The sequence below is a fragment of the Lepeophtheirus salmonis genome, chromosome 13 (assembly GCF_016086655.4).
Source record: "Lepeophtheirus salmonis chromosome 13, UVic_Lsal_1.4, whole genome shotgun sequence".
Classification (NCBI taxonomy): domain Eukaryota; kingdom Metazoa; phylum Arthropoda; class Copepoda; order Siphonostomatoida; family Caligidae; genus Lepeophtheirus; species Lepeophtheirus salmonis.
Window position 1 is genome coordinate 24254217 of NC_052143.2, and position 12872 is coordinate 24267088.

At 29.6% G+C, this 12872-nt stretch overlaps 2 long non-coding RNA genes across 2 annotated transcripts; both read left to right on the top strand.

Annotated features, from left to right (window-relative positions):
- Positions 1 to 2079: 2079 nt before the first annotated feature.
- On the top strand, positions 2080 to 3502 carry LOC139906953 (uncharacterized). The gene is made up of 3 exons (XR_011783218.1): positions 2080 to 2536; positions 2588 to 2727; positions 2790 to 3502. It is a non-coding gene; the product is annotated as an uncharacterized lncRNA (long non-coding RNA).
- Positions 3503 to 5149: 1647 nt separating this feature from the next.
- Positions 5150 to 6338, top strand: LOC139907063 (uncharacterized). The gene is made up of 3 exons (XR_011783378.1): positions 5150 to 5374; positions 5427 to 5564; positions 5627 to 6338. It is a non-coding gene; the product is annotated as an uncharacterized lncRNA (long non-coding RNA).
- Positions 6339 to 12872: the final 6534 nt, after the last annotated feature.

A 12872-nucleotide genomic window follows, 5' to 3' on the forward strand; every position in this document is an offset into this window, starting at 1 on the left:
CATGAGTATAATAACTGAACTAAAACATTAATGTGCAAAATAACTAAGTAACATGCATAATAACTGAAAAGACTGTTAATGTGTATAATAACTGAAAAGACCGTTAATGTGTAAAATAACTAAAAAGACCGTTAATGTATATAATAACTGAAAAGACCGTTAATGTGTATAATAACCAGCTAATGTGCATAATAAATAGGAAAAGATAGTTAATGTACAAAATCATTAAATTCATAAATTTTACATTATCTTCTGAGACCTTTCCAGAGGCACAAATTTATGCTCGGCTCATGGAATATGCAGCATGTCCACAGGGATTGATTAAGTGTAAGCACCCATCGTCAATTCATGTATTACAATCAGGTACGCCATCCACTGTAACCCCGGACGATATCCCGCCCTACGGATTGTGTTACACGCCAACGCGATTAAGAAACGTGTTGGAACCCACCACCAACTCATGTAATATTATCAGAGACACTTTCTACTTTAATACCCGTTGATATCCTGGCCCACGGGTTTTTGTTACGTTCCAATGCGGCTAACAAACGGGTACAACCCCTTCGCCAATTCAGGTAATGTTATCAGGGACGCCATCCACTTGCACACCGGTTGATATCCTGGTCCATATGCTGTGTTGCGTACCAACGTGAGTAACAAACGTGTTGTAACCCACCACCAACTTATGTAATATCATCAGAAACGGCATCCACTATAGCTACAGTTAATATCCCAGCCCACGGGCTGTCTTGTGTGCCAATGTGGCTAACAAACGGGTTGTAATCCACCGCCAATTCATGCAATCTCATCAGAGACGCCATTCCAATAGACACGGTTGATATCCCGGCCACAGGTTTTGTTGCGTGCTAACTCAACTAAAAAAACGGGTTGTACCCCGCTGCCAACTCATGTGATATCATGTTAATTATTATATACGAAATTTTAGGTCAATTTTAACATAAACCCAAAAAATTTAATTTATCAAAATAAACTATAAATATAAATGCACATTTTTTTCTAATCAATAGAATTATATCTGCTAGCCAAATGTTCGGTAAACAGGAGTACTAAGTAAATGGTTAGGCTCTATATTTAGTAAGGTGTTTGTTTCTTTACAGGAAGCTAAGTTTAGGGCCATTGGAAAACAAACAACATATTTTTTTTTATTCTTCTAATATATTGCCTATACCAAAAGACTAATTAGTTCCTTGAAATGGAGGAAAAGAAATGAAATATTTATTCACATCACTGTGTTCATTTATGGTTATCTCTTTATATTTTTAAAATAAGAAGAAAACATTTAATTCATTATTATTAAATGTATATTATTTAGTTTTTGCAACATAAAATACAGGATTTCCCATTATTTTCTATTGTTTTATAGCCAAGCACCTTGAAAATGAAACATTTTTAAGTACAGTTTCAATTCAAAATTAAAGGGATAATAAGTTACAAAAAAAAAAAATTGAGCATACGAAATGAGTTCAAAAAGTAAGATGACTTTTCAAATTTTGCAGGCATGGTAAATTTGGTATGCTCGATTTGTTGATTTCTTTTATATTAGTACACTCACCACAACATATACGTATTTAATGTTTCAGCTATATAACATGTTTATTTTGTTTGCCCGAATTTACATCAAATTTCGTGCAAAAAATGAAATTAATTGCTCTAAAATAATTGAAATTTTACAATGGCATTCGGTAAGACTGTTCTGAGTAAAAAAAAATGTTCAAAATTGGCGTATAAACTCTTTAAGATGGCCGGCAAGATCCCAATGACAAGGCTCACTGTGGACACCCAAACAAGTTAACAACCGATGAAAACCGTCGAATCACAATCGGAGAAGTTGTTGAGGATATTTACATATCGGTTGGCTCGTGCCATAAAAATTTTTCGAACATTTTGTGGATGAGATACCAACATCATGCCTTTAGCTTCAATATTTAGGAAGTTATGACTTATGAGAGTTATGACCAATTTATCATCAGCATTGCACGCCTTTTTTTCGTTTTGTTAAATCTGTTTATGTTATAACTAAGGGTGATAATTTTGGTAAGAATAGAAAAGCGGATTTATGAAAATGGAGGCCCAGGAATTTGGAAAATACTTACCGGATGAGAAACAAATGGTTTGTCGATATAAATGTGCCTTTAGTCCCCTGTCTAGAATTACACGCCACTCATTATCCTCATCTCATAACAAGAGTATGGATATTCATCTATAAAATCAATTTGACGATGAATATATCAAGTCAGACTTTAACTTTGATCTCACAACGATGCTTATTGCATGTAATATAACCTTATCCATTGCTAATCATCTACGTTCAAAAAATTTATGGAGAAATACAAGGGTAAACATATCCCTTCCCGAGGAACCATCATTAAATTAATGGAGGATGTTGTTACTGATGTCATTTATAGAAATACATATAAAAATGTTTTGAGTCATCCACACCAAATGACGATCAAGTTATCAGTAAAAAGTATTTACGAATATCGAAATGGAACTCTGAATTTTGTACTATCTCACAGTAAGTATTCAATTTTTTTAAATCTAACCATAAAATATGATTCTATTTTAGCTAAACATATCAAGAATTATGATACACAACTCAGTAAAGGGCAAAAACAACTACTTAAATGGTCACAACAACGGGGGTAGTAGCTTTGGATGGTTTGCAACTAGTTTGTCTGAGACTACTTACTTCGCTTTAAGACTTGGGTATGATAATTAGGTTTTCCAATATTACATAGTCAATAAATATTACTTTTTTATCACTAAAGGCTTAGCTATGGTTGATGGGCTCCAAGAAATGGTGTTCAGAAAACTCATAAAAGGCAAAAACAACTGTTTAAATGGTCACAACAACGAGGGTAGTTACATTGGGTGTTGCATTATAATTAACAATTGTGTATATCCATCATGATAATAGTATGTTGTTATATAAGCATACCTAAATAACGGGGGAAAATCTTTTTGATGCTCTTAATAGGGAGTAATATCGCCGGACATTACTACATAATTAGCTTTTGCTCTAAATCTTTACGATGAATTTATTTATAACATTTTTTTATTAGTATATTTATTGTCTAATTTTATGATTTTGACATTTACTTTATTATTAATAATTAGTTAGATCTCATCGGTAGAGATATATCTATCCTGTGCACAATTGTATATAGCAACTTCCACATGAAGAAGACGGGTGATTATCTTTTTGATTAAACTCCACGTCTCGCTTGTGTATTGCAACCTAAAGTTATGACATATTTAACTGAATTCCGATGTTAAAACAGGAAAAAATTATCTGGATCAATCTATTATTTCAATATTCTGTATTTATAATTTATTATTATTAATAGTTATATGACTTTAATTGTTTAATTTTGTATATTTAACTTAAATGTTTAATGGTTTATTTTTTAGTATGTAGATTATATTTAATTAAAGCCTTCTTTTTTAAACTTTGAGCTTCAAATATATTTCAAATACTCTACTTTGTCGTCTCATTAGCTATTATTCTGAGAATAAGGTTCATAATGAATTACAATTTCATGGAGTGTGGCGTTTTCAAATCTACTGTAACGGATAAAAAACGTCGAAGTCAATTATACGTAGTATATCTTCATTAAACATTTTGCTAATTAATACATTCGCTATACCCTCAAAAATCATAATAAAGCAGGCAGATGATAATCACATCAGTATTTTAAACAATGATACCATATGTCTTTTTTCCCCTCCTCCTTGCACGCATTTTTCTCTACAATATTATCAACTATAGTGATAACCTACACAAAAATCTGTGAGCCAATCAAATAGGATATTTCAATAAAACAACAAACATAAAGAAAATTGATTGAAATATTCACGGATTACAGAGTATAGTATTGTGGAAAATATTATATTTTTAAATACCTGCAATTGAATTGTATAATATGAAATTCAAGTATATGAATATCTTCCCTCACTCTCCAGAAAATTAATTATAGCTATTGAAAAAAAGGAGACGTTAAAAATTAAGACAAAGTACTTTGATATTGCAAAGCAATAAAGATAGAAGGTGCTAATGTCGGGTTAAAATTCATGTACGTCGCATAAACATATTTCTTTAAAACTTTACAAGATACTAGAAAAATAAATGTTTTTAATGTCAGTTATATTTTTATTTGGCCCGTTATACTTTATTTGTAGTTTTAAAGACTATCTTGAAATATTTTATTAGTTTCAGCTGCAATAATACTACGACTTTACTTTGAGGGGGTGTTATTGATGTAAAAATCGATCACAACCTCGTTTAATTTTGTTTTAGATAGATCTGTTCCATTAATGAAGTATTTTGTAACAGGGAAGAATAATTATCCATATATTACGTTTTTTCCTTTACGGCTTTAATTGAATTTGAGCAAGGTTAATAGTATACCATAAGTTCATAACTCATGTACAACTGATGTTTGACTTCCATCACGCTTTTAACATTGACGTTATAGTAAATGAGTGGTTGCGTGTTTCGTTAAAATTTGTTTTTCTTGCCCAACAATTGGTACGATACATTAAATTGAAAATTCTATCAATAATGACATCGGTTGCGTGTTTTGTCCAAATCTGTTATCTTGCCCAACAGTCGGTATAATACATTATATTGAAAATTCTAGCAAGCCCGATTACACGATGGTATAACTAAGGGTGATAATTTTGGTAAGAATACAAAAGCGTGCGAGGAGAAAAGAAGAATTACTTATGGCATCATTGATTAAATAATATACATCTTCTTCTATCAATCATAAACGTTATCATTCCCGCCTTTATTATTCAATATTAATATAATATGAGTTATGAGATGGTGATAGTCGATAGAGAACTGAATAAAATCCCCAAAATGACGTCGCCTTCTGTCTGGATTTATGAAAATGGAGGCCTAGGAATTTGGAAAATACTTACCGGATGAGAAACAGATGGTTTGTCGGATTTGTCGATATAAATGTGCCTTTAGTCCCCTGTCTAGAATTACACGCCACTCATTATCCTCATCTCATAACAAGAGTATGGATATTCATCTATAAAATCAATTTAACGATGAATACATCAAGTCAGACTTTAACTCTGATCTCACAACGATGTATTGCATGTAATATAACTTATCCATTGCTAATCATCTACGTTCAAAAAATTTATGGAGAAATACAAGGGTAAACATATCCCTTCCCGAGGAACCATCATTAAATTAATGGAGGATGTTGTTACTGATGTCATTTATAGAAATACATAAAAAATGTTTTGAGTCATCCACACCAAATGACGATCAAGTTATCAGTAAAAAGTATTTACGAATATCGAAATGGAACTCTGAATTTTGTACTATCTCACAGTAAGTATTCAATTTTTTTTAAATCTAACCATAAAATATGATTCTATTTTAGCTAAACATATCAAGAATTATGATACACAACTCAGTAAAGGGCAAAAACAACTGCTTAAATGGTCACAACAACGGGGTAGTAGCTTTGGATGGTTTGCAACAAGTTTGTCTGAGACTACTTACTTCGTTTAAGACTTGGGTATGATAATTAGGTTTTCCAATATTACATAGTCATTAAATATTACTTTTTTATCACTAAAGGCTTAGCTATGGTTGATGGGCTCCAAGAAATGGTGTTCAGAAAACTCATAAAAGGCAAAAACAACTGTTTAAATGGTCACAACAACGAGGGTAGTTACATTGGGTGTTGCATTATAATTAACAATTGTTATATCCTTCATGATAATAGTATGTTGTTATATAAGCATACCTAAATAACGGGGAAAATATTTTTTGATGCTCTTAATAAGGAGTAATATCGCCGGACATTACTACATAATTAGCTTTTGCTCTAAATCTTTAAGATGAATTTATTTCTAACATTTTTTTATTAATATATTTATTGTCTAATTTTATGATTTTGACATTTACTTTATTATGAATAATTAGTTAGATCTCATCGGTAGAGATATATCTATCCTGTGCACAATTGTATATAGCAACTTCCACATGAAGAAGAGGGGTGATTATCTTTTTGATTAAACTCTACGTCTCGCTTGTGTATTGCAACCTAAAGTTATGACATATTTAACTGAATTCCGATGTTAGAACAAGAAAAAATTATCTGGATCAATCTATTATTTCAATATTCTTTATTTATAATTTATTATTATTAATAGTTATATGATTTTAATTGTTTAATTTTGTATATTTAACTTAAATGTTTAATGGTTTATTTTTTAGTATGTAGATTATATTTCATTAAAGCCTTCTTTTTTAAACTTTGAGCTTCAAATATATTTCAAATACTCTACTTTGTCGTTTCATTAGCTATTATTCTGAGAATAAGGTTCATAATGAATTACAATTTCATGGAGTGTGACGTTTTCAAATCTACTGTAACGGATAAAAACGTCGAAGTCAATTATACGTAGTATATCTTCATTAAACATTTTGCTAATAAATACATTCGTTATACCCTCAAAAATCATAATAAAGCAGGCAGATGATAATCACATCAGTATTTTAAACAATGATACCATATATCTTTTTCCCCCTCCTCCTCGCACGCGTTTTCTCTACAATATTATCAACTATGGTATAACCTTGTATTTCTATTAACCTTGGAATTTGCGCATATTTATTGGTAATTATTCTTCCCTTTTTACTTGGTACAATCGAACAGTCTATTTTTTCTATAATTTTCATTATCGTTCTTGTGAAGGGATATTCTTTTATTTGTATTGTTTCTTCACGGCTTTACCTCACTACCACAAAAATACCCTATGTATTTTGTCAGCTGTAGATTCGCTCATCTCGTTTGATACGTCATAATAGCTCTCTCAAAATTTATTCTTATTGAAATATAAACAAAGTAACGAGTTATTCTATTCTTATGCTCCGTTTCCAAAAGAACAGGAATACAATTTCATGTTGATACCTTTACTTAATTAGCCATTTCATTATTTATATTAATACATTTTGGCTATCATATAGAAATGCAAATTTATAGCTACACTTTCAATAGAATATTACTAAGCAATATTATAATACAGTATAGAATAAAATACTATGGAGATTTTAATATTTAAAAATAGATATAAAGTTCACTTTGAAAATGGTGAAGAAGTAATGTGACGGTGATGGTTATCTATAACAGTTGGTATGATTGACTTATTTGGCTAACTACCACATGATTTCTGGGCTTTTTTCTACTTCTATTCAGAGGAAAGGCTGCGTAATACTATAAAGATAACTACGTGTCTTCTGATAAATTGGTGTACACCCATTTTAATGAATTGTCTCCTTTATTCCCAAATTGATATAACCATATTAAATATATTTAAATTTATAAAAAGTAATGGAGAATGCATGTAGTACATACTCATCTTAATGTATAAGTTGTGTAGTTGTTTTTCTTGTCTTCCCAATGGTCAAGGATGTGTTAGGATATTCATGGAAAATATGAGAGAAAACCCTTATATTAGTTAGATTTTATAATATCAGTTTTGTAAAATATTATCTGACCTCAGACGGTAATAAGTAAATTGAATTATTATCGATTATTCAGACGAATGTATGTATAAATCAGAAAGGAACATTTGTGCTTGATTAAATATAACGGCAATTCTGCCAAATATTCAAATTACTATTAAGGGCCATTATTAAATTGATAGAAGGAACATTACCACAAGCAAATCAGATAAAACTAAGTGCTAATGGCGGCAGTGGTTTCCAAACGTTGTATCTCGAGGTAAGTCCAATTTTGCTGTACGATTTATGACAACCATGCATTATTTGCAATAGCTTATAATAATCAATATCATTTGTTTAATCAAAATCGGTGTGTCAAGAAATGTTCATTTGTCTTTTGGTGTGTATTGGCCGCAAAAAGTTTGGGAACCACTGTCTTAGGGGACATGTAATTATGAAGTATCTTACAATTTCCTCCAATTAAGCCTGATAACTAGTTTGAGATTAAACACAGGGTTCTCAAGTTTTTTAACCTAGGCTACCGTGAGATTTTGAGATGTTATGTCAATTTACAACATGAATATATTAGAAAATCATAATTCTCTTGGGAAAATTCTTTTTAGAAAAAAACACGATTTATTTTCCAACGTGATTTCCACAAACAAAAGAGATTATTTCTGAGTTTCAGAGGGAACTAATGTCTGAGTCTTCATAGAGTGAACAGCTACATGAAAGGCAAACTAGTCAACTGAAGAGAAGGAAGCGCCACAGATGCAGAAAAATGAAAAAGCCATCCAAATTTATATAAATGAGCGAAAATTCGTTCTCCTAAAATGGTGAGCGCGCTCCCACTCGTTATTCAAAACTATGAGCGTGATCTTGTTCAACAATTTTGAGCGGCGCTCACTAATGCTTTAGACGAGTTTCAGCGAAGTTTGTTTTGGAACTGCTTAATTTTTCCCAAAAGAATCGTCGAGATTTTTTGGCCAAAAACAACACTACAATCATGCTTCAGCCATCATATTTACCGGATTTGGCCCTATGAGACTGTTTTTGGTTCCCAAAACTCAAAAGACTTATAAAAGGAAGGAGATTTGTAACGATTGAGGCGATAAAGACTCAATCGCTGGAAGAGCCCAATGCTATATCGAAAAGTGCTTATGAGAAATGTTTTGAGGATTGGAAAAAGCTTTGGCACAAATCTATTGTATCTGAGGGGATTACTTTGAAGAAGACAACATAAATATTGATGAATAAGTAAATATTTTTTCGTAAAAATACAAAGTCACCTTACTTTTTGAACTTTTTTGAAGTATATCTTTATAATAGGTAGGTATTTTTTATGAATTTAAGATGTAAGTAGTAAATTAGGTATACTTTTGCATATATTTACTACATATTTATATATAAATTTCATAATTATTCCTGTTCCTAATGATTAATATTTCTTACAAACAAGTACAGCTCTCTCTTTATACGTATAAAAGGAAATGCGAAATGCAGTAATGTAATAATAGTACCTATTATTATTTTTAAGTTATTCTTTATATTGAAGTTTAACAAGGACAAAACCTCACATATTTCTACTTTCCTCTCCAATAACATGATCTCTAGCACAAGATGCAGTAGGTATTTTAAATAATTTATATCTTATACTTCATCTAGGCTTCAGTAAATACGTTGTAAACTTTATTATATCTCGCAACCTTTCCTTGAAAAGGAAAAGGCACCTAATTTGCACCTAGTTGTTAGGCAATTTTTCTCAACTGTAGTGTTATTATTCAATAAAAATTGGTGGAAATTCTTCACAGTTAAACATAGATAAATTTAACTAATCTACGGTTAGAACACTAATAAGAAGAAAATAAGCAGAAAAATCACGCTTACAACAAAATACGGACTACATTTTGAGTCAATTTTGGTGAAGTAGACGAATAGAAATAAAATACATAGATTGATGATGTGAAAAAGTATTTGACACCTTTAAAAAAAAAAATAGTTTACCAAAACATTCGAATCGTAATAGTTAATTAGGTTTGTTAAAACCATCGAAGGTGCTTCAAATATTATTGAAGTTTTTAAATGTTTATTTTAATAATAATAATTTACTACCACAATTATATCAATTTAGATGTCAATAGGTTAATAAAGTATTTTTAAACACATTTTTTTTTAAATTTAGATATAATTGTATATTTAATCTAGCATATTAATATTCTATTAGATTTTTTAAATTTAAATATAATTGTATACATTTCACCTTTTAAAATATTAGTAATGGATTTAGGAGATTATTCTAACCATAATTTAATTCAAAAATCAACTATTTTTTACTCTTAAATTAAATAAGATTTGAGTACGGCTTTATTCACTCTTATCTTTTTACTTTAGTTATGTCATTATTTCCTATATTTTAGTCTATAGTATTATTTTTGACATAGAATATCACATCAAATTTCGTCAAATGATACATGAAACATTTTTGTTTGTAAAAAAAATTCAAAAAAAAAAAAATACTTTAAAAAATGAGAGAGATCTCTACCAAATATTATTTCAATATTGAAATTTATAGAAAATACTTCCCCCTCCTTCAACAGGAAAAAATATTTGAAGTTAGAATACCTACTAAAATGAAGTAAGAAATTACAAAAAGCTGGGAATGGATTCATCTTGAAGAGTTTAATCCTAATTATTATAGTTGAGTACTATGTAAATATTATATCAAGAACTACTTGTATAATGTTCACATTTAAATCCATTTAATTCCAGTATAATTCTTTTGGGCTATTTAGTATTTGATTTAGAGGCAGAAATAGGATTTTTAAATTAGGGAGGCACTATATGTTTACACATAGTTTATAAAATCTGGGAGAGACGGGCGAATTAGGATAATTATATTCGTTAATATATAAAAAATGATTTATAAAGAATTGAGTGTACATAACAAATGTGTTCAAATATTATATACATAATGTATGTCATGTACATGAAGAAGTTGTAACCCTCCCCCACCAAATTAAGAAATTTTTACTGTATAATCTAATATTTGAAATTTAATTTAATTTTTCAAATTTTTTTTCCAAAAAATTAATTTTCTGTGAATAACAATAGATTTTTGAAATTGCTTTCCAAAAAAATTAATTTTTTCTTAACAGCTCTGGAATTTTGATTTTTTTTTTTCCAAAAAATTTAATTTTTTATGAATAGCTGTCGATTTTTTAATTTTTTTTCAAAAATTTATTTCTTGACATATTTATTCATTTTTGAATTTTATTTTTCAATAAAAATCCAAAAACCAAGCCCCCCCCCCTCTCCCAAAAAAAAGTATAATCCTGTGGTCTCTGTCATGTAGTAAATTGTATAAGCAAATTTTAGAAATTGATTTTTTTAAAAATGAGATGAAAAATTTACAATATTTGTGATAAAACTATATTTTGATGGTGTAATTTTTTACTTTAATTGAAAATGACTAATTAATAAGTAGTATTTGGCACATTCTAATACCCACAGTTATGTAATTCGTAAATACCTAATAACTAAAGTATATAATTTGAATCTGTCAAAATGAAATGATTGTAAGAATTAATAAATGATGACAAAAATTACTAATTTTGCCATCGAATAAGTCGTTATGGGACCTATAACATTGTTACTTGTACAATCTCAGGGGAGTCTACAAGGAATGGGCTAGAGTGTTCTGTATCCCTACCCAAATTAAAGAATTTTTGTTTTTTACTAGATAAATTAATATTTGAAATTTTATCCCCCAAAAATTTTATTTTTTGTGAATACCTGTGGATTTTCGAAATTTTTTTCCAAAAAAGAATTAATTTTAGGATATAAAAAAAAATCCATAACCCAAGACCCCCACCCCCTAAAAAAAAAAAAATCCTGCGGACGCCCCTGAATCTGTTTATACAATTTGCAACTTATACAAAATTGCTACTTATACACAACATATATTATGAAGAATACAGCATACAACAGTCTACATATAGTTGCCTTCTATTGTACAATGTACACAGCGAAAACTTAACCGAAAATATTTCCTGGGAGTTATTATAACTAAGCAATCCTATGCATTCACAAGTGCTGCGTATACAGGATGAGTATGACAATGAGAAGCCATAATAAGACAACATACAAAACAAAAGGCTCGCCTTCAAATCCTGTCGGCATCTAGGGTTTACCTAGAAAGAATGTTATATGACAGTCAGACTATCATCGCATGAGAGGGAAATAGTTAAATTCAGTGTGGAGCTCGATTTGAATTCGATCAAGTTTTTAAATAAATCTTTATTGAACAACATAATATACTTCCTTGCATCTTCAAAAGGACATTATAACCCTACCGGTAAATTGTGGCAACTATAAAATTTATGTTTGTATTTAACACATAATCAATACTCTACAATCTATGTACATACTTTCTTTGAATCTCTTCCAAATAATTTTATCTTCTGATCTCCAATAATTTTCCTACATGTATGCACATAATGCAATAATCTTCTTTCCTTTCATTATTGATTTTTTTTCGAAATTACAATAGCTCTTTAATTACATTTATTATTACATATAAAAGTAATTTCAAACATATTAGTAGAAATGTTTTTTTCTTATAAAATATTTATATTTTAAATAAAATTCGTAATTCTATCATTTGTTCAAGGACGCTTTGAAGGATTTAGACATATCTTAAGTTTTTATCGGTAAGGTGCATTATAAAATTAATAGGTTTAATTATGTGATAACATACGACTTTTAAAACTATTTGATTTTTATGCTAATAATGTAACTTATTTTCAGTAGTTCAATTTTATGTATATACTTTTTTTGTTAAGTAAGTCACAAGGGAGTTTTTCTAAATTAAATGTTTTAATGTCAATTCAAAGGGGTTTCTTAAGATTTGACCAAGCACAATAAAAAACGAAATTCCTCTTTACAAATCGAATTTTGCTGCTTCAAAGTAGTATATATCCATTCAAGTTCATTTTTTTAAATAAATAATATTGTATTTATTTGTATTTTTATTCTAGTTTGTGCCTCTCAAAATAAGAATTTCGTCATACATAAGTTCATGATGAGAAATTATGATGTTAAAAATCTTAATTTGAAGAATGTCACTAGTTTCTTAAGTGTTGGTTTGATAAAACTGATTGTGTTGACCTGGGATTTACTCGTCTCCCCGATATATTACCTCATTTATCAGCCATGGAAAAAGGGCAATCAAAAACTTTCTACGATTCAAACTCTTCTTCAGAATGACAGTACCATTGTATATCGGTCGTTAGATAATAATTTTAACGAGGACCGAAGGAAGATAGAATACGGTGATACATTGGTTGATTTGATAGATTATGCTGCAAAGGCCAAC